Source organism: Pinus tabuliformis, chromosome Q (genome assembly GCF_031772625.1).
Source record: "Pinus tabuliformis cultivar Carrire ecotype Pingquan chromosome Q, CPIR1, whole genome shotgun sequence".
Taxonomy (NCBI): domain Eukaryota; kingdom Viridiplantae; phylum Streptophyta; class Pinopsida; order Pinales; family Pinaceae; genus Pinus; species Pinus tabuliformis.
In genome coordinates, this window is record NC_142296.1 from 906102550 (window position 1) to 906130111 (window position 27562).

Consider the following 27562-nt stretch of genomic DNA (forward strand, 5'->3'; position numbering starts at 1 on the left):
AACATTTTGGCGCCGTTGTTGGGGAGGAAGAGGGTCTACCTCCCTAGTGAATCATTGAGGAATTGATTCATTAACGACATCTATAAGCATTCCTCTAGTGTCTCCGCTCATTGTCCAAATGCCTAGTTTACTTGAAGGCGACAACATTCCTCCTTTAAGTAGGGCTATTGCAAAAAGGGGAGAAAAAACTTCATCACTTGTTAGAACCGCCCTTCTCCTTGAATTTGAGAAAGTCGGTGATTCATCCCCAAAGATGCGATCTAGTTCTAACACTGACCCAAAACAAGACCAACCCAAGATGACCAAAAGTGAAAGACACTTGGTTAGTGTTCTTTGCCCCTTTGAAATTGAGTGATGATCCCGAACCATTACTTGAAAAATATAACCGATGGTTACCCAAGTTCAAAGGGGATGCTACTTGGACTGCCCGTGGCTTTATTGAAGAATTCTATTGGCATATGTTCCCTAGGATGATCTTCGATGAAGATAGGCTCATGATGCTTTTCGCTCTATTGCTTGAAGGACAAGCAATAGAATTACCTTAGCCTTCCACAACATGCATAGAAGACTTTGATGACTTTGAAGACCTATTCATGAAGAGGTGGTCATGCAATGCCCAAAGAACCTTTAACATTGAAAAATTCTATCAAATGACCAAGGGAAGGGAAGACGTATGGGAATTCATTAAAAAATTTGATAGGGTAGTCAAGGATATGCCTGATCATTTGAAACCGTTCGAAGCTAATATTCTTGATAAATTCATAAAAGCTATGGGTGGCCACTTAACCTATGAATTAAGGGACAAGAAACCTTCCACATTAGCTAAAGCCAAAGAGATAGCAATGGAAATTTAGGAAAACGTAAGAATCTCGAAGGTAGATATCACTAACCAGCTTAGAGCTAACGCCGAGGTCAAGAAGGAGAAGTCCAAAGATCAACACGAAGAAACTCTCCTTGCCATCCTCAAGAAAATGGAGAAATTCACTAAAGAAGCCAAGGCACGTGACAATGTTACATGAATAAAATCACTACCTTGGAAAGGGCTTAAAAATCTATTATATTCCAAAAGGAAAACCCTTTCCCAAAAAGCAAAGTCAAGAAGATAGGCCAAGCTCGTCTCAATTCCCAAACACTTTGGCTCCAACTAATGCCGTTGAGCCAGACTCGTCTTCTGAGGATGAGGGAAGGGAAGAGGGAGAGAGTGAGGATGAAGAAATTGATGAGCAGGTTAACCTTGTGGAATCTAACATCTTCAACGTTTTGCTGGGGGGCTCTTACACACACCTTCCCATAAGTGAGGTCTCCCTTAAGGAAGAATCCATTCTTAACTTTGATAGCAAGGGAAGGTTCAAAGGGGTCCAATATTCACGAAAGGAAAATAACAGAGACCCTACAACCTCTAAGGAGCCATCTAAAGAAGACTCATTTCCCAAGCAAGCCCCTCCCAAGGAGTCTCTCTCTGAAATTCCTCCTTAGAAGGATCCCCCAACCAAAGCCAATTCAAAAAAGGATCCTCCGAGGAAGGAAAACATCAAGAAGGAAGGAAAGGGAAAAGAGGCTAAGCTTGACATTAACATAGGGGTTGCCATAGGAAAAATAACCATACTCGTTCCTTTGAAAGAGATTTCAAAACTTCTCTAGTAACAACAAAAAATCAAGAAGTCCCTAGGTATTCAGGAAGAAGAATTACCAGAAGATTGACAAAGCATTCATATTCCTGATCGAAACCCTGGGTGTGAACCATTTATGCTCACTTTGGCTATCAATGACCCCTTCTTACACAATTGTATGTTAGACTCGTGGGCCTCTACAAATATCATGCCCTTAAAAGTTATGAAGCAATTGGGTCTCAACATCTCTCGGTCATAGAAGAAGGTATGTGGTTTTAACTCCAAGCCTGTGGAGGTGGAAGGTCTCATAAAGGACCTCAAGGTTTCTTTGGCAAGGAACCCTGACATATCCCTTCTTGTGGATGTTGTTGTCATTGATATTCCTGATGTGTGGGGAATGCTATATTATATAGGAAATGGGGGGCTACCGTTGGGCGTCATGTTCAAATGGACTTATCATATGCTACCATTTTGCAATTTGATGGGACCCCTTTTATCCTTTATATGGAACCCACCTAGCTCTCTCATGTGATTAAGCTTGGACCATATTACGAAACACATGAAATTGAAAAGCCTTCTCCTATTTTCCCAGCTCAAGAAGTCTGTATTCTCAAACGACCAATTTCTAAAACAAGTAGAAAGTGGACTTGGACTTGGTTGATAGAGACCCAATGCTTGTCAAGATTCATGGAAAAGTTGGGGAGGATTATTATTACATTGCTAAACTCAACGATGAAATTTGGGCCGAGCTGGTCAAATTAAGTCGTATCACCCCTCCTTGAGACTTGATATTGTATCATATGCATAGTAGAGTAGGATGCATTGCATGTTGATTTTGCATTAGAAATAATGTCATATGGTTTTTCTCATGGTAGATTCGCTGCATTTAGATTTAAAAACTGCATTTTACTTCTATGAGTTGATTTTATGGGCCTAATCCAAGCATGTGAGATCATGAGATGCTGTGAAAGAATGCTGCTCCGTGTTTTTCATTTATTATATGTGAAGGTAACAGGTCTATGGTAGCCAAGAGAATGTTGGAGTTCTCGTGACCTCCCATTTGAGTGGCTTCGTTGTTAATTTTAGATAACAATGGTATGTTCTATGCTTTAACACAATTTACTTCAATGTTCCTTATAAACCCAATGCCAATTTCCAATTATTTCTAGTAGTAATCACATTAACTTAAACACATTGATAGTAAATGCAGATAGAACCTAAAAACGTGTGCATAAGACAAGCCAATACAAGAGGACACAAGATTTGGCAGATGCCAGGGAAAAACTCCAATGTGGGAAAAACCCTTTGATCAAATCTTCTTATTATTATTCAATAGTTCAACAAAGAGAGAGAGAGTGCAAATATCAAATTTACTTGCCCAAAACAACCCTGTCAAAATCAGCAGTCAACAACAGTCAACTGCAAACCTAACGAGAAAGTCAACATTGGTCAAAGTAGCGCCAAAATGTCCTCCAAGCAACTCGGTCAACAACAATCCAATTCAGCTTTCTAGGAGAGTCAAAGTCAGCCCAAAACAGTTCAGTCAAACCCAGTCAAAGGAGAGAGAAAACACTGTTGTAATTTATGCAGTCAAATGTAAAGTCAACCCTGGTCAAATTGTCCCAAACTCCTTAATATCTGTGCCAATAAATGTGGCCTCCAAAGATCAAATTTTTGCCCTTAAAATTGAAGTCAACAGAGGTTGCCTTGGTCAATGTTGGTCAACGCTAATATGTTTTCTTGAAATTCGACCTGTTCTTCCCCATAAGAATTCGACCTCCTGCCACACATGTGAACTAGAGAAAACTGCCTCCAAGCTGTACGAATCAATCAAGAGAGGGGAGAGAGAGATGTGCGATGTGATTAGTGATGTCGAAATGAGGAGAGAGGTCACTCCTATTTATACAAGGCATTGAGGGTGAGGAGACACATCTATTGGGCCTCTTGAGCCCACATTTCACTGAGGCCGACCTTGACAATTTGTGCATGAGAGAGAATAAATTCAAAATTCCACTTCTGCTTGTCAGAATAAGATGATCTTTATATCAAAATTGGACCTCTTGAAAAGAGGAATCCAATGCAATAATCATCTCCATCATATGAGCTATCCTAAGGTGGAATTTGGCCCTAGTTGCCAATTTTAACATTCGCCCACTTCTTCGAGAGATCATGTCCCAGTTGGAGGCAGATGTTACCCACCATTTTGTTGGTGATGTCCCTAGGATAATTTTTTTCTCTAAGATGGTCCTCAGCTGGCAGCTAGCAGCCCCTTGCAACCACCAACTAGCTCGTTGTGCCACATCTCCGCCACCTGAGCCAGCCATGTGGTCCATCACCCATCTGCCATGATCATATGTTTGAAGGTGGGCCTCTTGAACCTAAAGGTATGCCTTGTCGTTTGGTAATTGAGTATTATAGTTTGCTTATCATGGACACTTCTGGGCATGGATTAATGGGGGGATTCGGCGGAAAAAATGAGCTAGGTCTATGCTCGTGTCCCCTAGACCCCTTTTGGATGTTAACCTTGGATTGTAGTCCTGTGGGATCTCTTTTACTGACCTTTTGGCTTTACAGATGGTATTACGTTGGAAACCTCGATTTTCGTTGCGTGGTACCGCTCCCTCATCCATATATATTACTCCCTTTCCACTCATTATAGCCCCATCTATAATTTCACCCACCTGGGTCTACATTCCTCCACTGGGTCCACATAGGGATAGTTTTCCCCTTCCCCTTGTCCACACCTTGGGTCGGGCCTGGAATGATGCCCCAGAGGTTGATGCAGCTGAAAAGAAAAATAAAAGCACAATTAACCACATTCAACAGGAAAATGTACCACAAAATGCAAAAGATGGCTGGGACAAACACATTTAGCACGTGGGCAAAAGCCAATATATGAGCTCTACCCCATCATCATGGCCATCACCCTTGTTCCTATAGGCCCTAGATGAGCTTCCTTTATCATTTAGGAACCCATGATTGTCTCGACCCCTGGTGGGCAATGAATCGCAAAAGGGGTATCCACTGCTATATCTCACACATCATGCTCTTACCCCTTGAGCCCCTCGAACAATTAATTAAAGAAAAATCATAAAAGGCAAAAGATATATAAAGAAGGGTGGAAAAATCAAGGCCAGGGCACCTCATGTACCACGATTGCTCCCTCTTATACATTATATACCCAAGTCTAGGCTTCTCTTGTACCTCGGTATGTGGCCCAGGGCTGCCCCTTTTTACGTTACTCCATTCATCCCTTTACCACATGCCACCACCTTTCAAAGGATGTAACTTGGACATATTATCCCCTTTAGAAGTAGAAACCACTTAATAAGATACTTGGTTAACCCCATTTGGAGCTTGGAGACATTAGCACATGCCAAAGCCCATTATGGAAGGGCATGCCATTATGAAGTCCCCACCTGTTGTCCATGGTTTGTAAGCTCTTTTACTCGATTTCCTTGATGACTTGTTGTACTGGAAGGCTAGGGGACGCATTGGATCTTATGCAGGATTGCAGGTGGTCTCCATCTTGGGTTTGGTCTCCCTATACGGGGTCCTAACCCTCCAGAGGGCTACATTGGCACATGTAGGGTGTGTGTTGAGAGCCATGGGCCTCCACAATAGTAGACAACACTCCATGGATCCCCAAAGATGTTCAGAGATTGCTCGAGATTCACCTATTGGACGAGGAAGATGCACTTGGTTCACCTTTGCCTAACCAACCCCACAGTTGTACCATGCACTTGACAGATGACCCAGGACTTGTATGCTGATGTGGCATCACTTACACCATCATCTGAGCCCTTACAGATGGTCTACAGACATCTTCGACTTACTTGGAGACCCATGAGGTCACTTGTGTGCCCTCACAACCATTGGGAGCACCACATGTTTATTATGTGGAGAACAAGGGGCCAACCCGTTGTCCATTACTTTTGGAAGTCCAATTCATCATTTTGGCACTTATGGACGTCATTAGGCCTCTTAGAGAACCCAACGACATGCATTATTGGTTATTCAACTTCTTTAAAGGCTTGTTATTTTGTTTATGAGCTAGTTTGGTGGGCTTGTCACCAAAAGTTAGTTATTTGCAAATTATTTTTATTTGATGGGCTAATGTAGGCTCAAATAGGTAAATCAAACTCATTAGAAGAGTATAAATACAAATGATGAGAGTTCATTTCTCATCATCACTTGGATTGGATCATTCTCTCTCTTGAGAATTTCACAATTCCTTCTTAGTGGACGAAATTGGAGCATGGATGAATTTTGATGTTTGGATTGCATTTTCTTATTTTGGAGCTTCTTAATTGGCAATTGTATTGATTGTTGGATATATTCTCTTACATGTAAGTACAATTTTGATGTTATTTTCTTTTACTTTTCACATACATTAATCATGGGATTTTTGCTATTTTAGGGCTAATTGCTGCATGCATTTACTGCTTCATTGTGGAATTATGTTTCTATATAGCATATCTCTATGCATATGCCATGTTTGTTGAACGAATTTTCTTAGAGGTCGAAGTTATCTTGATTTGCACATGAAGTATACACGCTTTAAGGTCATTTTTTTTTTTTTTTTGCCCTAACGCTAAACAAAGTTGCTCTTAAAGCCTCCTTGAGCTATAAACGAGATCCACTCTCATAATTCTTATTGACCCCATATCCATAAAGGAATTAGGCACTGATCCACCATAAGGTGATTACCTTACAACTTCCTTTTCTTCACTTTTCCCTCTTTTTCTAGGTCTAGCCACACTGGGCCTCCTAGGGCATCATTTTTCCGACAAAGTAGCCATAGAGAAAGATTGATCTTCTGGCCTCTACTGCGCTGGTGTGTCCTCAAGGTCACCTCCAAATTTGAAGAAATTCCAATGGTGGGATTGCAAGATATCCCAAGCCCTAGCCTTGAGACCAAACTTCGGATTGGTGTTCCCTAGACTAGCACCTCATAGGATCAATTTGGCACCTCTAAGTGGAAACTCTTGTTTTGATCCTTTCCCATTCCTTGTTTAGGTTAAGAACATCATTGGTTGCTAAACTCCCTCCCCTTAACCTAACCTAGGTCCACATGGTCTCGTGTGGTCCTATACCTTTGAAAAGTCAATTCTTCAGAAAGCACTTGGGAAACCAAGTTCAATAAGGATTTTAGGGTTTTGAAAGCTCCTTTTGTTAAAATTGGCAACTAGGGCCAAACTCCACGTGGGTCACCTTATTTATGGCTGCTGATATTTTTCCTAGATTCCTCTCGTCGAGAGGTGTAGGATTTATCTAAAGATCATCCAATTCCGACAAGTATTTATGGAGATATGAATTTATTTCTAATTACTTGACAAATTATCAAGGTTGGCCAATAGCTAAGTGTGTGGCACACATGCCCAACGTTTCATATAAATAGAAGAGAGGTTGAGTCATTTGCAACTCATCTCATCACTCATCTTCTCTCTCTCCTACGCATCAAAGGAGCCTCTCTCTCTCACACGTGTGGCTGGAAAAGAAGACGTAGTAGGGCAAGGCAGATGTAGGAAGAAGGACGCAGGGGCTGCAGGTCATCTCTTTGACTAGCGTTGACCAAGCATTGACCATCTAGGAGTGTGGATTTGGTATCGCTGTCTCTCCTAGGCAAGCCGCAGATTTTGGCACGAAAACCGAGGTGATCTGACCTCTGGTTTGATCGGTGTTGACTACCCTAGTTTGGGGCAACAAGTTGACTTAAGTCAACTGCAGTTTGATTGCGTTTTTAGGACTGTTCAAGGGCTGTTTGAGGGTTAGCTGACCAGAAATTGACCAAACATATTGGAGGTTAATTTCCACTCGTTTGACCAAGTTTGACTTTGCTGATCTAGGGTTTGCTGTTGTTGATATAAAATTACAGAATTCTGATTTTGTACTATTTCTTTCTGCTCAACTATTGAAGATAAAAGAAGATTTGATCAAAGGGTTTCCCCGCATTAGGGTTTGTCCCTGGCTAGCCGCCACATCTTGTGTCTCTTGTCTTGGCTTGTTTTCTGTTGATCATTTAATGTTCTATCTACACTTTACTTTATGTATACGTGATTGCTAATCTGTGGCTAATAAGAAGAAAAATAAGTAAACTACTCTAAGCATAGAACATACCATAAATTAACATGGTTTCAGAGTTGAGGTGAAGACAAAACCCAAGCAAGAGCAAGAGCAAGAGGAATCACCAAAGAGAAGGTTGGCAAGGCTATCATAAAGAAATCATGGGGTCCTCAACACACTTCCCTGCTGAAGACAAACTCCGTGAGAAGTCTGACTATCACGGATGGAAGATGTCTCTCGATCTAACATTAGAAGAGTAGGAAGCGTTGGACCATGTGAGAGGCAGGATTGTTGAGCCTCCATCAAATGCATCCGCTGCTGCTAGGAACAAATGGACCAAGGGAGAAGTCAAAGCAAGGAAGATCATTCGGGACTCTATCGACAAGCGCCTGGTGGCCTATGTTTCCGAGTTGACCACCTCCAAGGAAATCTATGATAGACTGGTGAGTTTATTTAAAGTTAATGATGCAAATCAAGTTTTGTTCCTTAGAAATAAGCTGTAGGAAATTAAGAAGGGCAAAGATGAGAGTATGCAAGCATATTTCTTAAGGATCATCGAGATCAAGGACGATCTCCTATCTATTGGGGAAGTAATTCCTGACGGGGAAATGACACTCACAACTCTTGGAGGACTGCCACCTGAATGGTATATATTCAGGATTACTCTTCTCAACAATAATGCAATTCCTGGATTTGAGAAATTGATGGCTAGATGCATTCAAGAAGAAACAAGGATGGAAGAGCAAGAAATGCTCGTACCTAAAGGCCACCCCTCTGCCTTTTCTTCTCATGCTAAAAGAAGAAACAATTCCGGGGCTAAATTCAAAAGAAAGGCTGGACCAAAGGGTGGAAGAAAAGGACGATGTTACAATTGCAATAAAACAGGCCACTATGCAAGGGAGTGCCCTGATAAAAGGGACTCACACTGGGACGATGATCAAAATCACTCTCAAGGCAATCAAAGGAATGGCAGGTCAAATGGTAGAGGTAAAAGAAATGCCGAAATCAAGGAAGAGGACAACCCTTCAAGAAGGCAAGAAACTCCAGGTATGAATCTAACACTGTTAACAATAAGCAAGATGAATATTATCTATCAGTAGCTCTCTCTACTACTACTCCCTCAGACTCGCTGGGAAATTGGCTTATTGATAGTGGTGCCTCAAGGCACTTCACTAGTTACAAAGAAGCTCTCTCTAATCTGGTAGAGAAGGAGACCAACCTGGAAATTGTTCTTGGGGACAATTCAAAATATCCCGTGAAAGGCGTAGGGAATGTCACTCTTCAATTGAATCAGGGGAATACAATTCATTTACAAGATGTATTATATGTACCTGATCTCAAAAAGAACCTAGTGTCCATTTCGGCAATGGAAGACAAAGGCTACAAGGTGGCCTTCAGCGATGGCAAGGTACGTGTATGGAAAAAGAACTTTAAAGATGCTTTCACTCTTGGGTTTTGAGTTGATTCATTATATCAGGTCGGAGGAAGTCCGCTGGGTGTCATGTCTTGTGACACATCTCTTTAGTCCGAACTATGGCATCGGAGGTTTGCTCACCTTCATTATAAAGCTCTACCCGATGTGAGAAAAATGGTGACCGGGATGCCCGAGTTCAGATTAGAGCAAGAAGGTGTATGTCCAGGATGTGCCGAAGGAAAGCTCAAAAGGGGACCATTCCCCTCAAGCCAAAGCAAGACCTCCGATATATTGCAGTTGGTTCACTCAGACATATCCAATATGATGCTTGTGAACTCCTTGGGAGGATATTTATATTACCTCACTTTTACAGATGATTATTCTCGCAAGACTTGGATATACTTCTTGAAAAAGAAGGATGAAGTGTTCTCCTGGTTTCGGCACTTCAAAACCTTGATCGAGAATCAGACCGAAAAGAAGATCAAGAACTTAAGGACTGATAATGGGACTGAATATGAATCCAATGAGTTTCATGATTTTTGCAAAGAGGCTGGCATTAAGAGGGAGACTACTACACCATATACTCCTGAGCAGAATGGTGTGGTGGAAAGGAAGAACCGTACGATTGTGGAAGCTGTCTGTGCTATGCTCCATGATCAAAGACTTCTGAAGTTTCTATGGGCCGAAGCTGCAAATATCACCGTATATGTACAAAACCGATGCCCTCATCAAGCATTGGGTTCCAAGACTCCCGATGAAATGTTCACTGGTAAGAAACCTGACGTATCTCATTTTAGAATTTTTGGATGTCCTGTTTATTTTCATGTGTCGAAGGAGAAAAGGAATAAACTGGGTGCATGTGGAAAGAAAGGAATCTTCGTGGGCTATAGCGAAAATACTAAGGGCTATAGAATCTATGTGGCTGGTCAAGGGAAGTCAAAATTAGCCATGATGTCACCTTTGATGAAGATATGGCTCTTAGCAAAGTTGACAATCTTCCTACTGTAAGAGGATCTAAAGAAGCTGTCACCAGGGAACCAAAGGAAAAGGAAGACAAGACGATGCCCGATGTGGAAGAACTTATGGATCCTATTGATCCTCCTCCGCAAGAGCCTTCCTCTTCTAGGAAGAGGCCTTCATGGCTTAGGGGGACACTTGATGATGCTAAAGGACACATTGCACCCAAAGGAACCTTCCGTGAAAGTAAGAAGCCGAACAGGTATCAGGGATACCTGACCATCATGAGCACGATCATCCAAAATGAGTCTTCGTCATTCACAGATGCTATCAAGCATCAAGTATGGAAGGATGCCATTGACCGAGGAATATGAGTCCATCATGAAAAACGATGTTTGGGATGTGGTCCCCAGACCCCAGGACAAAGCAATGGTCACTTCAAAATGGCTTTACAAGATAAAGCATGCAGTTGATGGAAGTGCGGAAAAGTATAAGGCTCGTTTTGTCGCGCGTGGCTTCTCCCAGAAGGAAGGTATAGACTACGATGAGATATTTGCACCTGTGGCCCGATATACCACCATCCGTTCGATCATAGACCTTGCTGCTTCGCAAGGATGGAACCTACATCAAATGGATGTCAAGACTGCGTTCTTACATGGTTCGATCAAAGAGGAGGTCTATTTGGAGCAACCTGAAGGATTTGAGATTTATGATGAGAATCTCATGTGTGCAGGTTGAAGAAGGCCCTCTATGGGCTAAAGCAAGCACCCCGAGCGTGGTATGAGAGGATTGATAGCTACTTGATGAAATTGGGATTCATTAGGAGTGAAGTCGACCCTAACCTTTACTTTAAGGTTGTAGATGACAAGCCTCTCATACTGGTGCTATATGTTGACGACCTCTTTCTAACAGGTGCAGACCCTCTCATTCACAAATGTAAGAGGGAGTTGGCTTCTGAGTTCGAGATGAAAGACCTAGGACTTATGCACTATTTCCTAGGACTGGAAGTCTGGCAGAAACCAGGGGAGATTTTCTTATCTCAAGGAAAATACGTGGTGAAAATATTGGAGAGATTCGGCATGGTGGACTACAAGCCCGTAACTACCACGATGGAGCTTGACTTCAAGAAGTTAAGCGGTAGTGCTGCTGGAACTGTTTTACGAAATACTACCGAGTATCGTCAACTCGTCGAAGCACTGATGTTCTTGGTGAACTCTCGTTCGGATATATGCTTTGCAGTGAACACATTGAGTCAACATATTGTTGAGCCTCACCACTCACATTGGATTGGTGCGAAGAATCTGTTGAGATATCTTTGTGGCACGATCACTCATGGGTTGAGATACACTGCTAGAGATGTGAGACTACTTGGATATACCGATGCTGACTGGGCAGGCAGTGTGGTGGACCGAAAGAGCACTTCAGGGTGTTGTTTCTCTTTGGGATCTGCCTCGATATCCTGGATGAGCAGGAAGCAGAAGTTGGTGGCTTTGAGCACCGCCGAGGTAGAGTACATTGCTGTTAGTATGGCCTCTTGTGAGGCAGTTTGGTTGCGAAAGCTCTTCAGTGAGCTGTTTGGATTTACATTGGATACCATCGTGATCCTGTGTGACAACCAGAGTGGGATTCGTTTATCAGAGAATCCCGTATTCCATGATCACTCCAAGCATATTGATATCAGGTACCACTATATTCGAGATATGGTGCAACGGGGAGCAATAAGGCTCCAACATATCGGTACATTGAACAGGTCACCGACATTTTTACAAAGCCCTTGGGAAAGGTCAAATTCTTGACCTTCTGAGAACTACTTGGTGTCGTTCAGAGACCCTCTTATGAGGGTCAAGGATGATGTATTGAGCTCTGGGAGCTCCAGGGGGGCGCGAGGTACTTCTTGGAGCGACATGCGATCACATGGCGATTCACCATCCCCTGGTGGTGCACTATGTATAGGGGAAAGGTTCAACCTTCCTCTATGACACCCCGTGGCGACTGTGGAACAGGATGATTAGTTCTCCTGTGGGCCAGGATGATTAGTTCTCCGTGGCATCTGTTGGACATGATGATTCGTTCTCCTGTGGACAGGATGATTAGTTCTCCTATTGAGGCATCCTACCCATGCAGTCTGGGACTCATGGGAAGTACCTCTCATCTCATCAATGAGCAAGGAAATGAGGTTAGGGACCATAGTAGTACGCATTGTTGTATCTACCGTACTCCCTATGCTAGGATGATCTCCATTGATCTGGGATCAATGAAACTGATCTGGGATCAGTGAGAGTGTTATGACACACTCTGAGACTGACTTCGGGTCAGTGGAGGATGGTATGATACATCCTTGATCATTTGTTCTTCTTCATAGTTCGAGTAGAGCAGGACCAGCTGTGCAGGGCAGTGCATTTGATGGCTGGGATAGTATCGACAGTCAGATGGATTGCAGATGGAGTTCTCCCTAGTTGAGAGGGAGTGTTAAAATTGGCAACTAGGGCCAAACTCCATCTGGGTCACCTTATTTATGGCTGCTAATATTTTTCCTAGATTCCTCTCGTCGAGAGGTGTAGGATTGATCCAAAGATCATCCGATTCCGACAAGTATTTATGGAGATATGAATTTATTTCTAATTACTTGACAAATTATCAAGGTCGGCTAGCAGCTAAGTGTGTGGCACATATGCCCAACGTTTCATATAAATAGAAGAGAGGTTGAGTCATTTGTAACTCATCTCATCTCATCACTCATCTTCTCTCTCTCCTACGCATCAAAGGAGCCTCTCTCTCTCTCACACGTGTTGCTGGAAAAGAAGACGCAGTAGGGCAAGGCAGACGTAGGAAGAAGGACGCAGGGGCTGCAGGTCATCTCTTTGACCAACGTTGACCAAGTGTTGACCATCTAGGAGTATGGATTTGGTGTGGCTTCCTCTCCTATGTAGGCCGCAGATTTTGGCACGAAAACCAAGGTGATTTGACCTATGGTTTGACCGGTGTTGACTGCCCTAGTTTGGGGCAGCAATTTGACTTCAGTTAACTGCAGTTTGACTGCGTTTTCAGGGCTGTTCAAGGGTTGTTTCTTCAGGTTGTTCTAGGGTTAGCTGACCAGAAATTGACCAAACATATTGGAGGTCAATTTCCACTCGTTTGAACAAGTTTGACTTTGCTAATCTAGGGTTTGCTGCTGCTGATATAAAATTACAGAATTCTGATTTTGTACTATATCTCTCTGCTGCACTATTGAAGATAAAAGAAGATTTGATCAAAGGGTTTCCCTGCATTGGGGTTTGTCTCTGGCTAGCCACCACATCTTGTGTCTCTTGTCTTGGCTTGTTTTTTGTTGATCATTTAATGTTCTATCTGCACTTTACTTTATCTATATGTGATTGCTAATCTGTGGCTAATAAGAAGAAAAATAAGTAAACTGCTCTAAGCATAGAACATACCATAAATTAACACCTTTACAATTCACACTTCTTGAACCTAGCCCTTAAATCCTCATCTTCTTATCCTAGAAAGCTTTGTACCTTGCTTAAGAAGCAAGCAAATCCCATCAAGCAAATCCCATTCTTGAGCCTCCCCATTCTTGAGGTCCCTGAGATCACTTCACACCCATCATTAGTTGATCTATCCTTTATAAGCGATTCTCTATATATCGGGTCTCCTCCCATCGGTAAAAGTCCGTAAAGAGTAGGAAGCTTTAACTGTGGGGACAATGGGCTTTAGCTTCATTGTTGCTCTTGACCTAGCAAGTGCCCCTCTAGGACCCCCTGTGAATTTGAGCAGTAACAGGCACCTAAAGCATTGAAACACAGATAATAACATATGTTCAACATCTTTATGGCTTTAGTGATCGGCGTTTTGCTTCTATTTCCCTCATTGGCATTGGGTGTTTGCAGAAAAGAAGAAAGGAGCACTCTACAATGTGGGGTGCATGTGTGCTTGTGTCATGCATGCAATACTAATAAACTAAAATGAAGAAACACCAACGTCCAATATATAATTTCAAAAAGGGAATCAAAGAAAGAGCCAACCCCTTATTTATTTTAATTAATATCCATAGCATTAAAAAATAAGCATAGATCCTTCTTAGTGTTATTATCACAACGTAAAAAACATGGGGATAGGTCTATCTTCACTCGAGTACTTTTAACTGGTGAGAGGTTTCCATTGGTTTTTTAATCCCTCTTAGTGCTTAACAAATATGGGGATAAGATGGATATATGCTAGTATATAAAGTAGCTAATTCTTACATAAGTCTTATATAATTGACTATCATGGCTCCCCATGCTTTTGTATCTAATGCTGGATTTTGTTGGGCTATTTGAAACCTTTTGTCCATGGAAGTTTTTTCTCCACCTCCTCTCTAAATGACATGTTACAATTTAATTTTACCTCTATGATGTTTGTTGTGTGACTATAGTGCATACTTAGCTCAACCCATTTTCAAGATTCAATTCTCCACACTAGGGGAATTGAGGCAATTTTCTCTCTCACGACTTATAAGATGTTGCTTTTCATATGCTAGTTGTAGATTTACAATTGTTTCTAGGATATTGTTCAATAGATGTTCTATAAATATATTTTGAAGTATTAGGAGGGAATCAATTTTTTGCATCTCAAATGTGGACATTGTTTTCTTGTTGCTGTTCATGGGGGCTGATAGGTCTCATGTATTATTACCAGTGTTACCCGCCTCGTCGAGCACTCATGAGTCCAAGTCGGCTTGGCATGCAAAAGACCCTATTCAAATTTGGACGAGTCAAACTCGCATTGACTGAGTTTGACTTGTGGTCAACGCAACTTTGATTTGTGACTCTGTGCTTAAGTGTGATTCGATCCTTGACTCGATGGTTCACGTGATTTTTAGGTTAATGATTATGGGAAAAGGGTTCACGCCAATGTCATAGGGTTTGCCAAATTCGAACCTTGAGGTTCAAAATTTGTTGAATCTCATGAAAAAAATTTAAGTTATGATGACAATTGCTCCAATGACCTTTTGATAATCAGTGAGATATATCACGTGGTACAATAAGACATGTTTCCCAATGCATCCATTGATGTTGCAGGGGAAAAAGATAGGAGTTTGTTTGATTCTATGAATTTTCCCTGCCTCAGTTTTACTCCTAAAAGTTGGGGTTAAGCGAATAGGAGACGAGATCAATCGATTTTGAATACTTATAGGCTGGAAAAGATTTTGGGTATAGAGAGGTAGGCAATATTGGTCGTTGAGATTTGCCAATGAACTTAGTCGGCTAATCGTATAGCTCGTGTTTTGAAAAACGAATGCCCTTTGTTTTCTTCTCAACCATTGAAAAAACAAACAAAAAATAAAACCAAATTCATTCATTTACAATATCGTTCGAGTAAAACATGTTAAGCAGGCCATCTAAAGTAGGCAGGAGAAGAAATAAGAGGCCCAACAAATAAGAGGTTAAGCTGATTGGTCTTGCTCTCTCTGTACATTGATCACTCTCTCTGGACACTGAAAAGATAAATTAAATACTAGATATGACATTTGAAAGCATATAACTAATTAATCCTTAAATATAACTTGTATGCTATGAAGGGATGCCCTAAATTGTGGTCAACATGTCATTGCAATTGTGAGGACAACTCAGTCTTCTTTAATTCTCAACTACGCTGATTAATTTTCGCTAGTCCTTTAAATTTTGCCACGGTTTGGTTAATTTGCACGACTGCTTTGAATTTTAATGTCGGTGATATAAATTATATTATGTAAATTAAGTTGTATATATCATATATTAACCATATATGTCATAATGCTATTTCTATTTTTTTATTTTATATATGATCCCATTCAACAAAGGTTACTTGGGAGCGAGAGCGGGGAGTGACATTTTCAAAAGCTCCCGGTTTGGGAGCGATTTTTTTATATAATATATATTTTTATATATTTTGATGCATATATGTCAACAAAAGCATGTAGAATGATGAATTAGATATAAAAAAGATAAAAACATGGATTGAACTATATAACATCAATCATCTAGAAGTTATAATCTTCATGAACCACGTCCACAAGTTAGTAACATACAACATATCGAGTTTCATGATTCATCAATCTTGAAGTTTCAAGCTTTCAAAATTCAATATATAACATTTGTCATCATTGATCACTAATGTTGTACTTGCAACCATTACCATTACCTAGTAACCAAACTATAACAAAAAATATCTAACATGAAATGAAAAGTTTCGACTTTCAACATTCACGAAGCATCATATTCATAATTCATTACCAATGAGTTATAATTGCCAAATTCAAACTTCAAACTTAAATTGTCATATATTGTTTACAAAAAATATCATAATAAATATGAAAGAGTCAACATTGATTAAAACTACTAGAAACTAGAAAAGATAAGTAAATCTATTATCTACTGCTTCCTCTTACCACCAGAACTAGAAGCCACATGCCCTCCACATGAGGATGTAGATGGAGGTGGCGGAATTCGAGCACTGTTACTGGATGGTGGGGGTGGCATGGCTGGTCTTGCTTCATCATCATCTTTCAGAAGGTCTGTTTGCAATTCTTCTAGATGTAGAGCACCATCCTCCAAATTATCTTCCTCTGGGTTGTTGTCCCAAGTTGTATATGATGTATCCTCACAAGCTTGATCACAATAATGACTCAACAACCTCAAGTTGTAGTGCACATAAACCAAGCTTTCTGCCCAGTTTTCATTGAGTCTATATCTTCTCACATTATGGATGAAGCTGTAGGTGCTCCAAGACCTCTTTGCAGAAGAAGTATTTACAACCTGTGAGAGCACTTTTTTTGCCAATTTTGGCAAAAGTCCCTCCCCCCCATATGCGTCCCACCATGTGATAGCATCAAATCTGCCCCTATCTTCCATTGCATGCAAAGAACCAATGTTGCACAAAGTGCCCCCCTCGGTTCCAAGCCCGGAAGCGCGTCTCGTGCGGAAGTGCCTAGGAAGCTTCGCCAGAAGCGCGCTTCCGATTTTTTTTGCCGCTTCCTGGAATTTTGGAAGCGTGGGTCGGAAGTGCCGCTTCCAGGCCTCCGAAGCGCGCTTTGTACGATGCTTCGGGTGTCGGAAGCGTGGCGCTTCGGAGGAGGAAGCGTACGCTTCCGGAAGAGGCCGCGCGCAAGGCAAAAATTCATTTTTTTATTTTTATTTTTGTTGACTTAGCATAAAGGGGGTGGGTTAGGGTGAGCTTAAGGTGAGGAATGAAGGGAATAAAGCCCCCATTCATTCCTCATTTTCTCACTTTGAGTTTATGAGAGTTGGAGAAGAGAAGAGAGGAGAGGAGAAGAGAAGAGAGGAAAGGAGAGGAGAAGAGAGGAGAGCTTGGAGGAGTGAAGGAGGAGGAGCTAGGAGAAGGAGGAGGAGCTTGGAGCAAGAGCTTGGAGCAAGAGCTTGGAGGACTTCATCTACAAGAGCTAAAGAGGTAAGTTCAAACCCCAAATTCCCTTATTTTTTTGACATTTTTTTGTATTTTTATCCTCCCTCTCCTACTCTTTCCCATTGTTTCTACTTGCTCTTTTACTTGCAGGCTGTCCACCACCTATATCCATATTCCAAGATGGTGTTCTTTTGGCTTCTATGTATCATTCCACTCTTGGTTTTAATGATGGCACAGGGGATTAGGAATAGAAGGGAAGAAACACAAGAGGACAGTGGTCCCAATATGAGTGACCCAATGTATGATGAGGAGGAAGGGTTTGAAGAGGAAGGGGATGAACCTGAAGGGGACACTGAAACACAAGATGGGAAAGCTGCATTAACACCCTTGTGGAACTATGTGACCAAACTTGATGGGGTAAAGGGCGGTGGAACTTACAAATTTGTGTGCCCTCATGGTTGTCATGGAGGAAAACCATATTGTGGTTCATATACCTGTGTGAGGAGGCATCTTTGTGGGGTGCTGGACAATGATGAAAAAAAGGGTCCTGTGGGGTTACAAATTTGCCCAAACATTTCATCTGAACAAAGAAGAAAATACATCCAAATAGAGGAGGCTACACAACAAAAAAACAAGAAACAAAAAACTCATTCTAAATCCAGTGCAACCTCTAAATTTGGTAGCTGCTCATCTCCTCATGGTACTTCTGCAAGCTCTGGAGGTAGAAGAACAATAGGGGTTTCCTTAATGTTGCTGGGAGGGATGATGTGGATGGAAAGATAGTCCGTTTTCTTTGTGCTTGCGGTGTACCATTCAATGTGCTTCGCTCTCCCTATTGGCATGAAATGGTAAAGGCCATCAATGAAGCCCCAAAAGGATACAAGGCCCCCAACTATGAGAAAGCTAGAACAATGTTATTAGAAAGAGAAAAAGCTAAGGTTCAAAGAGCTTTGACACGTTTTACAAATGAGTGGGTAGATTCTGGGGTATCCATTGTGTCAGATGGGTGGACAAATATTAGAAACCAACATTTGATAAATGTTCTTGGTGTTTCTTCTTGTGGTGCAATATTTATTACATGTCATGACTCGTCCTCCATCACTGCATCTGCACAAAACATTGCAGATCTCCTATTGAAATCAATCAAAGATGTTGGTCCGAATAATGTGGTTCAAGTGATCACAGATAATGCAGCAAATTGTAAGGCAACAGGGAAACTTATTGAGCATACTTATCCACACATCTTTTGGTCTGGGTGCCTAGTTCACACATTGAACCTTTTGATGCATGATATTGTGAAGCACAAAGAATGTGGGTGGATTACTGAGCTTTACAGGAGAGGGAAGCAACTCATTAAATTCATCACAGGGCATACAAGGGTAAACTACTTCTATGGCACTTACTCCAAGTTGCAGTTGCTTAAAATTGCAAAGACAAGATTTGCTAGTTATTACCTCACCTTTAGGCGACTAGTGAAGGTGAGACAAGCTTTAACTAATTTAGTGTGTGCTGAATCATGGGATGAAATTAACACTGACATAGATGGTGCTAATGCAGTCAAGGACACTGTTCTTGATAGTTACTTTTGGGCATAGGTTAAATGTGTTTTGCAATTCACCAAACCAATTTATTACATGATCAAGTTTGCAGATTCAGATCGACTAGTAATTGGGGAGGTGTATGAGCAAATGGATAGCATGTTGGGAAAGATTAAAGACATTGTTGAGCCTAGAGATACCACCTTGTACAATTATATTCGTGCAGAGGTGGAAAACCGATGGGAAATGCTAAATGTTCCATTGCATGCATTAGCATATGTTTTGACACCTAAATACTATCATCCATCATGGCTTTCAACACTAGCACCTGGGGGGGGGGAAGCAGGAGAAAACCACACCAAGATCAAGAGGTTCAGAGAAAATATATGGCTGCATTGAGTAAATTAATCCCTGATGAGGAGGAGGCTGCATTGGTACGGAGACAGGTGAGCAACTATACGCTTAACACTGGTCCATTTGGGAGCATGCATGCAATTAAAGATCGAAAGACTTTTTCTTCTCTTGAGTGGTGGAACATGCATGGAGGGGGTACTCCACTTCTACTGACTTTGGCATTGCGGGTGCTATCATAGGTGGTAAACACTTCTTCTGTAGAGAGGTGTTGGAGCTCTTATTCTTTCATCCATAGTGTTAAAAGGAACAAGTTGAGTTTAGACCGGGCAGAGAGCTTGGTTTATGTTCATTACAACTTGCGATTGTTGTCCCATTACTGTGAAAATGCAAAGTCTAATAAAGACTTGTTGATTTGGGACAAGAATCCAGAGGAGCCCAATTTGGAGGATGGAGTGTTGCGATTAGAGCAATTAGAGGATGCTCTTATCCAGGTATGTCCATTGTGGTATGAATTTTCCAATTTTTCCTTATAAAGCATTTCTCTAATTCATGTTTTTAATTTTTTTGTTAACTAGTGTTTTTCTTTTGCATGAATTTTTTGAGCGATTCCAGGATGATGATGATCGTGTTGATATGCCACCCCCACCCCCATCTGGTCCCTTGGTTCCAAGGTTCCATGGTTCAACACCAACAACAGGGGGTTCTTCTTCATCAATTTCAGTGCCACAACCACAACTTCCACAGGCACCATCTTCTTCATTGCCACCACGTGGAGGTCCGCCACCATGTGGAGGCCCACCGCCATGTTCTCTTCGTGGTGGAAGGAGGAGAGATTAGTAGATATATTCACAATCTACTACTTTTGTCCTAGATTACTCATTAGACTTGTAGGCTTGTGAATTTGAATTTTGAACCTTTTTTGTCTTGGCGGTGACCAAGTGACATATTTTGTAAACATTATTATTTGAATTTTGGACATGACAAATGTTGACAGTTGCTCACTTGCTAGATAAATCATAATATGCTCTATGTTTTATGTTTTATAATATGCTTAAATGTTTTATGTTTTATAATATGCTTAAAAATTTGATGTATGTTTGTAATAGCTAGAATCATGGATGCCATATCTATCTTGATTTATGAAAAAATATGCATGTTTTCATGTCTTCTACAATTAATTTGGTATTTGGGATGTTTGTTTTGAGTATAAATGCAAAAAAATATAAATATAAATATAAATATAAATATATATATATATATATATATATATATATATATATATATATATATAGCAGACGCTTCGCTTCCTAGTTTTTTGGAAAATGACGCTTCCACATCTCCGCTTCCAAAAATGTACCTGCTTCGTTCCCGCTTCGTGCAACATTGCAAAGAACCAAACACTCCAGTGCTAGTGAAGTATCTACCTAATTCTAGACGCAGATTAGCACACTCCTCCTTGTTAGGGACCAACTTGTCTAATGCTTTTATATTCCTTTTTGTACCTCTGGATTTGTATGGGGTTTGCCATTAACGCCACCCCCAGGTGCAGGTTTTCCCAACCAAGTTAGAGAGTAGCATTTTGGCATAAGGATATACACTAAGGCATGTAGTGGAACATTAAGTTTATTCCACTGTGCGTACACACCTCTGTGAATAATATCATACAAGTTGGGATCTTTTTCTTGAACAATATATTTTAGTTACCCCAACATGTTATCCATGTGCCTATACACCTCTCTAATCATTGGTGCATATGTATCTGCAAAATGAATCATGTTATAAATGGGCTTGGTGAATTGCAAAACTTCCCTCACACGTGCCCAAAACACACCATCAAGAGCAATGTCCTCCACCTGTTCAAAACCTTGCTTGTCAACTGCGGTTGGAGCCCTGTCCTTTAATACCTGCGAGTGTTGACTTGATACCATGCTAGCCAATGGCTCTCTTACCTTCAAAAGGCACCTGAAGGTGAGGTAATAGCTAGCAAATCTAGTCTTCGCAATCTTCAACATCTCCAAACTTGAGTGACTGTGGAAAAACCCATGGGTATTGTTATGATTTGTAATAAATTTTATCATTTTTTTGCCTATCGTACAAATCACAATCCATTTGTATTAAGGGTTTTTGTTCTTAATAATATCTTGCATCAAAAGGTTCATGGTGTGAACCCAAGCATAATTGGGAGCGGGAGCGAAAGCAAGGAACGAGAGCGGGCAACGACATTTTCAAAAGCTCCCTCTTTGGGAGTGATTTTTTATATAATATATATTTTTATATATTTTGATGCATATATGTCAACAAAAGCATGTAGAATGATGAATTAGATATAAAAAAGATAAAAACATGGATTGAACCATATAACATCAATCATCTAGAAGTTATAATCTTCGTCAACCACGTCCACAAGTTAGTAACATACAACATATCGAGTCTCATGATTCATCAAGCTTAAAGTTTCAAGCTCTCCAAATTCGATATATAACATTTATCATCATTTGATCACAAAAGTTGTAACTTGTACTTGTAACCATTACAATTACCAAGTAACCAAACGCTAATAAAGAATATCTAACACAAAATGAAATGTTTCAACCTTCAACTTTCATGAAACATCATATTCATAATTCATTACCAATGAGTTATAAATGCCAACTTCAAACTTCAAACTTAAATTGTCATATATTATTTACAAAAAATACCATAATAAATATGAAAGAGTCAATAGTTATAAAAAGTACTAGAAACTAGAAAAGACAAGTAAATCTATTATCTACTGCTTGACCCTCTTGCCACGAGAAATTTCTAATTTCTTGTCTCGTGCTTTATTGAGAGTCTCCTCTTGCATAGTCGAACGACCTTGGTGCTCTTGATTAAATACAAGTTCCATACCCTAGTACCCTAGGTGCTCTTGATTATTGGAAGTCTCCCCCGCATAGAGGGGTTGGTTCTCTTGATTAAATACAAGTTCCATACCCTAGTACATGAAAAAATCCAATGGAAACATTGCAATCCTGAAATCCTGAAAAAATGATAAGTTTGTTGGATTTTGAGTGAGATCTAAAATTCTACTTTCTGCATATGAAATCCAATGAGGTTGGAACCACTCTCAAACAACCCAAGTCATTTCATGGTAATGTTAAAAATTTAAGTATAAGGATGAAAGTGAAAGATAAAGGAGAATATCACATTTACTTCTTAACCATTACCATGAACTGCATATTAACACTAGGGCCAAATTCTTGTTTCCAATCTTCAATAGTTCCCTCTATCACTCCTAAATTGTCAGGGAGTGAATTTTTTTAGGGGCGCACTCCCACATGGAGTGAATTTTAGGTCCGCGCTCCCAGGGTCGCTCCTGATGCGCTCTCGCCGAGAGCACGCTTCGAGAGCGGGTTCCAGGGGGGGTGCTCCCCCGCAACCTTGTGTGAACCAAACACCTAGGCCAAAATATGTTGGGGTATCTATCCTCAATAATTGCTTCCGCTGCCTTACAATTAGAAGCATTATTAGTGATGACTTGGATGACATTGTATGGGCCAATACGTTCAATTGTTTGAAGTAATGGTTTTGCAATGTTGATGGCGGCCTTGATCTTTTCTGAGTAATCATATGCTGGAAGGAAGACTGCACCACTGCTGGAAGGAAGACTGCACCACTACTAGACACAACAAGAACACTTATCAATGGCTTGCCTTTTACATTTGGCTATCCATCAGATACAATGGATACCCCATGCTCATTCCAAGAACTTGTCATTTTACCTAAAGCATGTGCTGTTTTTGTTTTTTCATGATCAAGTCCCACGGTTCCAGTCCTGTCATACCCAGTGCTCTTGTATCCTTTGGGGGCATCATTAATGGTGGAAACAATTTCATGCCAATAAGGTGAGCGAAGAACATTGAATGGTATTCCACATGCATAGAGAAATCAGAATTTTTTTGAATCCACATCATTCCTACACCCTTAGTCAAGGAAATCTGGTATGGTTCTACGCCTTAAAGGGATGTTTGTTCCTATGCCTCCATATCCACTTCCATGGGAGGATGTTGATGGGGTTCTTTGTCTATGTGATTGTGGGCTATCATGTTCAAAGTCACCCTTTGATCTTTTAGATTTATATTGGGCTTCCTCCTCTTCCCTTATGTATTTGGCTCTTTGTAAGTGTTTTTGCAATGGAGGCATGTAAATTTAGTGGTTCCACCCTCTTTCCCTGCTTCAGGCCTAGAAACATATTAACACAATGGGGTTTGGTTTGCTTTTGTTATTGTGCCTTCATCTCCACTCTCATCTTCCTCCTCACCAAGGTGCTCCTCCTCTCCAGGGTTTTCAAATCCACCACTACCCACTTCTTCATCATCTTCATCATGATCAACCCTCCTTCTTCTACTCTCCAACACCATAATAACAAGAAAAGGAACCAACATCAAAAGAATGTGAAGCCATATAGCCATGCTGTTTGAAGTTTTGATTCTTTGAACATTGGTGGAGTTATAGTTTCTTGACTGCATTAAAATGGAGGAATGGGAATGGGAAAGAGAGGAGAACATTTTCATTTAACAATGAACATATTAAAAACACAAATGCTAGATTAGAGTCAATATCCTACCTCTTTGGCCTTCAATCCCAATCTCCTTTGCAAGCTCCTCAAGCTCCCAAGCAATCCTCTCAATCTTTCTGTCAACCTTCCTCAACTCAAGCTCCAATTCCAAAAGCCCTCTCTTGCTCACTCAATGTGCAAACAGACTGGTCAGCTTGGCCAAGCCCGTCATAACCAAGCCGAGCCGGTCCGCGGCGACAAAGGGAAGGAAAAGCGGATTCCAAAAGCGTTTTTTTTTGGTTTTAGGTTTTTCTCACTTCATCTACGCTCTCTCAAGCCTATAAAAGTCACCCAACCCCCTCACATTTACTCACAACTATCTCATTGCATTTGTGTGAGCATTTGTGAGGAGTTTGTGAACAATTGGAGTTGGTTTTTGGAGTAGTAGTGAGGAGCCTCTTGATCAATCATTGAAGCAACAGTGAAGAGCTTCTTGGGCAATCATTGGAGCAACATTTTGGAGCTGCACTGAGGAGTTGGTTTGTTGGAGCAGCATTGAGGAGGCTAGAGCCTAGATGTATTTTTTTTTTTCACTTCACAAATCTGCCCTTGATTTTTTTCTTTTTTTTGCAAATCTAGAAATTGAAAAGAGTAGTTTTTGTAAAAGAAATGAACATTGAGGAGTTGTTTTTTTGTTCTTTTTATTTTTAGATTTTTGTCCTTTCATTTCCAAGTCCAAATATCAGAAAATGGCTCCTAGAATGAAAGATGTTGCTTGGGCATACGTTGAGATAATTGATAATCAAATGCATTGCAAATTTTGTCATAAAAAAATTAAGAGAGGTGGAGGGCGCATTCATAGGCTGAAACAACACTTGGCTGATATTAGAGGCCAAATTGTTCCATGTGCAGCACCAATAGAACAAATTGGGGATATTAGGAAGGAGTTGCTAGAAAATTTGACATGTTTGAGGAAGAAAAAGCTAGGCAAAAAGAAAGAGGCTGAAATAGGGATGAAGAGGAGTATAAAACACATGATGGATGCCAACCCCAATTTTGATTATGAGGGTTCTTCATCTATCCCTTGCACTGATGCATCCAACCCCTTTTGCTATGTTTCTCCCTCTTTGGAGTCTATTCAAGAAAAGGGCAAGGGTAAAATTAAAAAGAAGGGTGATATCAAAAGTTATTTCATAGTCACACCCTCCTCTCCCTCTAATAGTGCACATGGTCCTCAAGCTAATAAAGGTCAAATGCAACCTACTTTAGATTACCATTGGAAGAAAGCATTGAGAGAAAATGCTTGTGATTACATAGCTAGATGGTGGTATGATGCTAATATCCCCTTCAAGGCTTCTCGTTCACCATATTATGAACCTATGTTTGATGCCATATTTGTTGCTGGAAAGGGGTTCAAAGGCCCTACTATGCATGAGTTAAGGGGATCTCTTTTGCAAAAAGAGGTTATGTCCATTGATGAATATTTGAAAGATTTCAAAAGCTCATGGGCAAAAACAGGATGTACCATCATGTTAGATGGATGGAATGATCAAAGGAATCATACCATCATAAATTTTCTTATCTTTTGCCAACAGAGAACCATGTTTCTAAAATCAGTTGATGCATCTGATAGGGTGAAAGATGCACACTTGTTGTTTCAACTTTTGGATGAGGTTGTTGAAGAGGTGGGGGTGGCTAATGTTGTTCAGATTATCACAGATAATGCCTCTAACTATGTTCTTGCTGGTAAAATTTTAGAGAAAAAACACAAAACCATGTTTTGTACCCTACATGCTGCACATTGCATAGACCTCATGCTTGAGGATATTGGTAAAATAGATTGGATCAAGAATATTGTAGAGCATGCCAAAAGCATAACAAAATATATCTACAATCACTCATGGATTTTGAACCTAATGAGGAAGAACAGAGGGGGCAAGGATATTGTTAGGCTTGCCATCACTAGATTTGCAACTCATTTATTGACATTGTAATCCGTGCTTTCCCAACATATAAACTTGCAGAGGATGTTTTCTAGTGATGAATGTCAATGGGCTCGCAAACAGGATGGGAGAAAGAAAGTTAATGAAGAAACATTTTGGAAAAAGGAAGCAGAGATTGTGAAGGTTGTTGAGCCACTAGTTAAGGTGTTGCGGTTGGTGGATGGGGAAAGATTGGCTATGGGCTTCATTTATGAGGCTATGGATCAAGCAAAGGAGCAAATAAAGGCAACATACAAGGATAGAGTGGCTAAGTATGGGCCCATTTGGGAAATCATTGATCAAAGATGGAACAATCAATTCCATCGCCCTATACATGCAACTGGGTTTTTTCTGTACCCAAGGTATCATTATAAAGCTCTGGAGGCAGAAGCTTTGACTGGGGAGGCTAGAGATGGATTGATTGAGTGCCTTGAGCGCATGGTCCCTAAGGAGAGTGACCAGCTGGAGATACACCGACATATCACTTGTTTCAGTAGAGCCATAGGTACCTTTGGCAAGAACCTAGTAAGGATTGCAAGGGAAGCATATGAGCTAGGTAAACAAGTTCAATTTTCAAATTCTTATTTTGTTAAATTTTTTATAATTCGAAAGTTGGATATAATTTGTTGAGCTAACTCATTACACAACTATGTTTTTTGCAACACAATGGTGGGAGGCATTTGGTAGCCATTATCCTCAATTGCAAAAGTTTGCAATCCCTATTTTGAGTCAAACTTGTAGTGCTTCCGGGTGTGAGTGCAATTGGTCTGTCTTTGAGAGGATTCACACGAAGAAGGGAAATCATTTGGAACAAAAACGGTTGAATGATCTAGTCTATGTCCAATACAACCTCCGGCTAAGACACAATCAATTGCTGAACAAAATACCTGATACATATCCCATTGTGTTGGAAGATATTGATCCAATATTAGATTGGGTAGTGGAGAGTCAACCAATAGAGTTTGATTCTGATGAGGATGTTGGTCTTGATTTGGATTTAGAGATGGAGGCATTACTTGAACATAATGTTAAGTTAAATGTTGATCCACTAGTACCACGCCAAACTCCAAGTCCTCTAGTTGCAGGCACTTCCTCTACTCAGCGACGACGCAAGTGCATAGCTCGTCTATCTCAGCATGTAGCTGCCGTGCCTGCCAGTGCTACATCTTCTACAGTTGCAGTTGGAGATCTTGATGAGGAGGAGGACCCATGGGTTTCCTCGTCTGACTCTGATTCAGAGTCTGAGCCAGATGATGTTGGCTTCGCTAGTAGTAGTGACTAGTGATGCTTTGTTGTAGAGGCCATTTAGAGCCTCCTTGGTTATGTGTTTTTGTTTTGATCTCTATATATTACATATATTGGACAATACAGTGGGTGCCATTTTGATATAATGGATATATTCATGACCATACTTTGATCATATGTTGTCTTCTCTTTATGTTCTAATGCTTTGAGTATGGAAACATGAATGAAAATCTTTAAAATTAGGTTTTTTCACAAAAGATAAATATTTAATATATTTTTTACAAAAATCGAGTCATTGAAATCAACTAGGCTGAGTCGATACTAAGTCCGAGTCGACCCTCGGCCAGTTCAGAGTCTAAGTTGGAGTTCTAAAACTATGATTTCAGCCTCTATTGTAGGTTTGAAATTTTTCGGCCATCCCAGCTGCAGCTGCTTCCACATGTGTGACTTCTTCAGACCTTTGCTTGACTTTCTCCTTC

The 27562-nt window shown here is 40.6% G+C and overlaps 1 protein-coding gene across 1 annotated transcript in view; it reads left to right on the forward strand.

The window, feature by feature from the left end:
- LOC149222395 (anthranilate synthase alpha subunit 1, chloroplastic-like) overlaps positions 1-27562 on the forward strand; it is a 352329-nt gene that overhangs the window by 80250 nt on the left and 244517 nt on the right. The window lies entirely within an intron of this gene.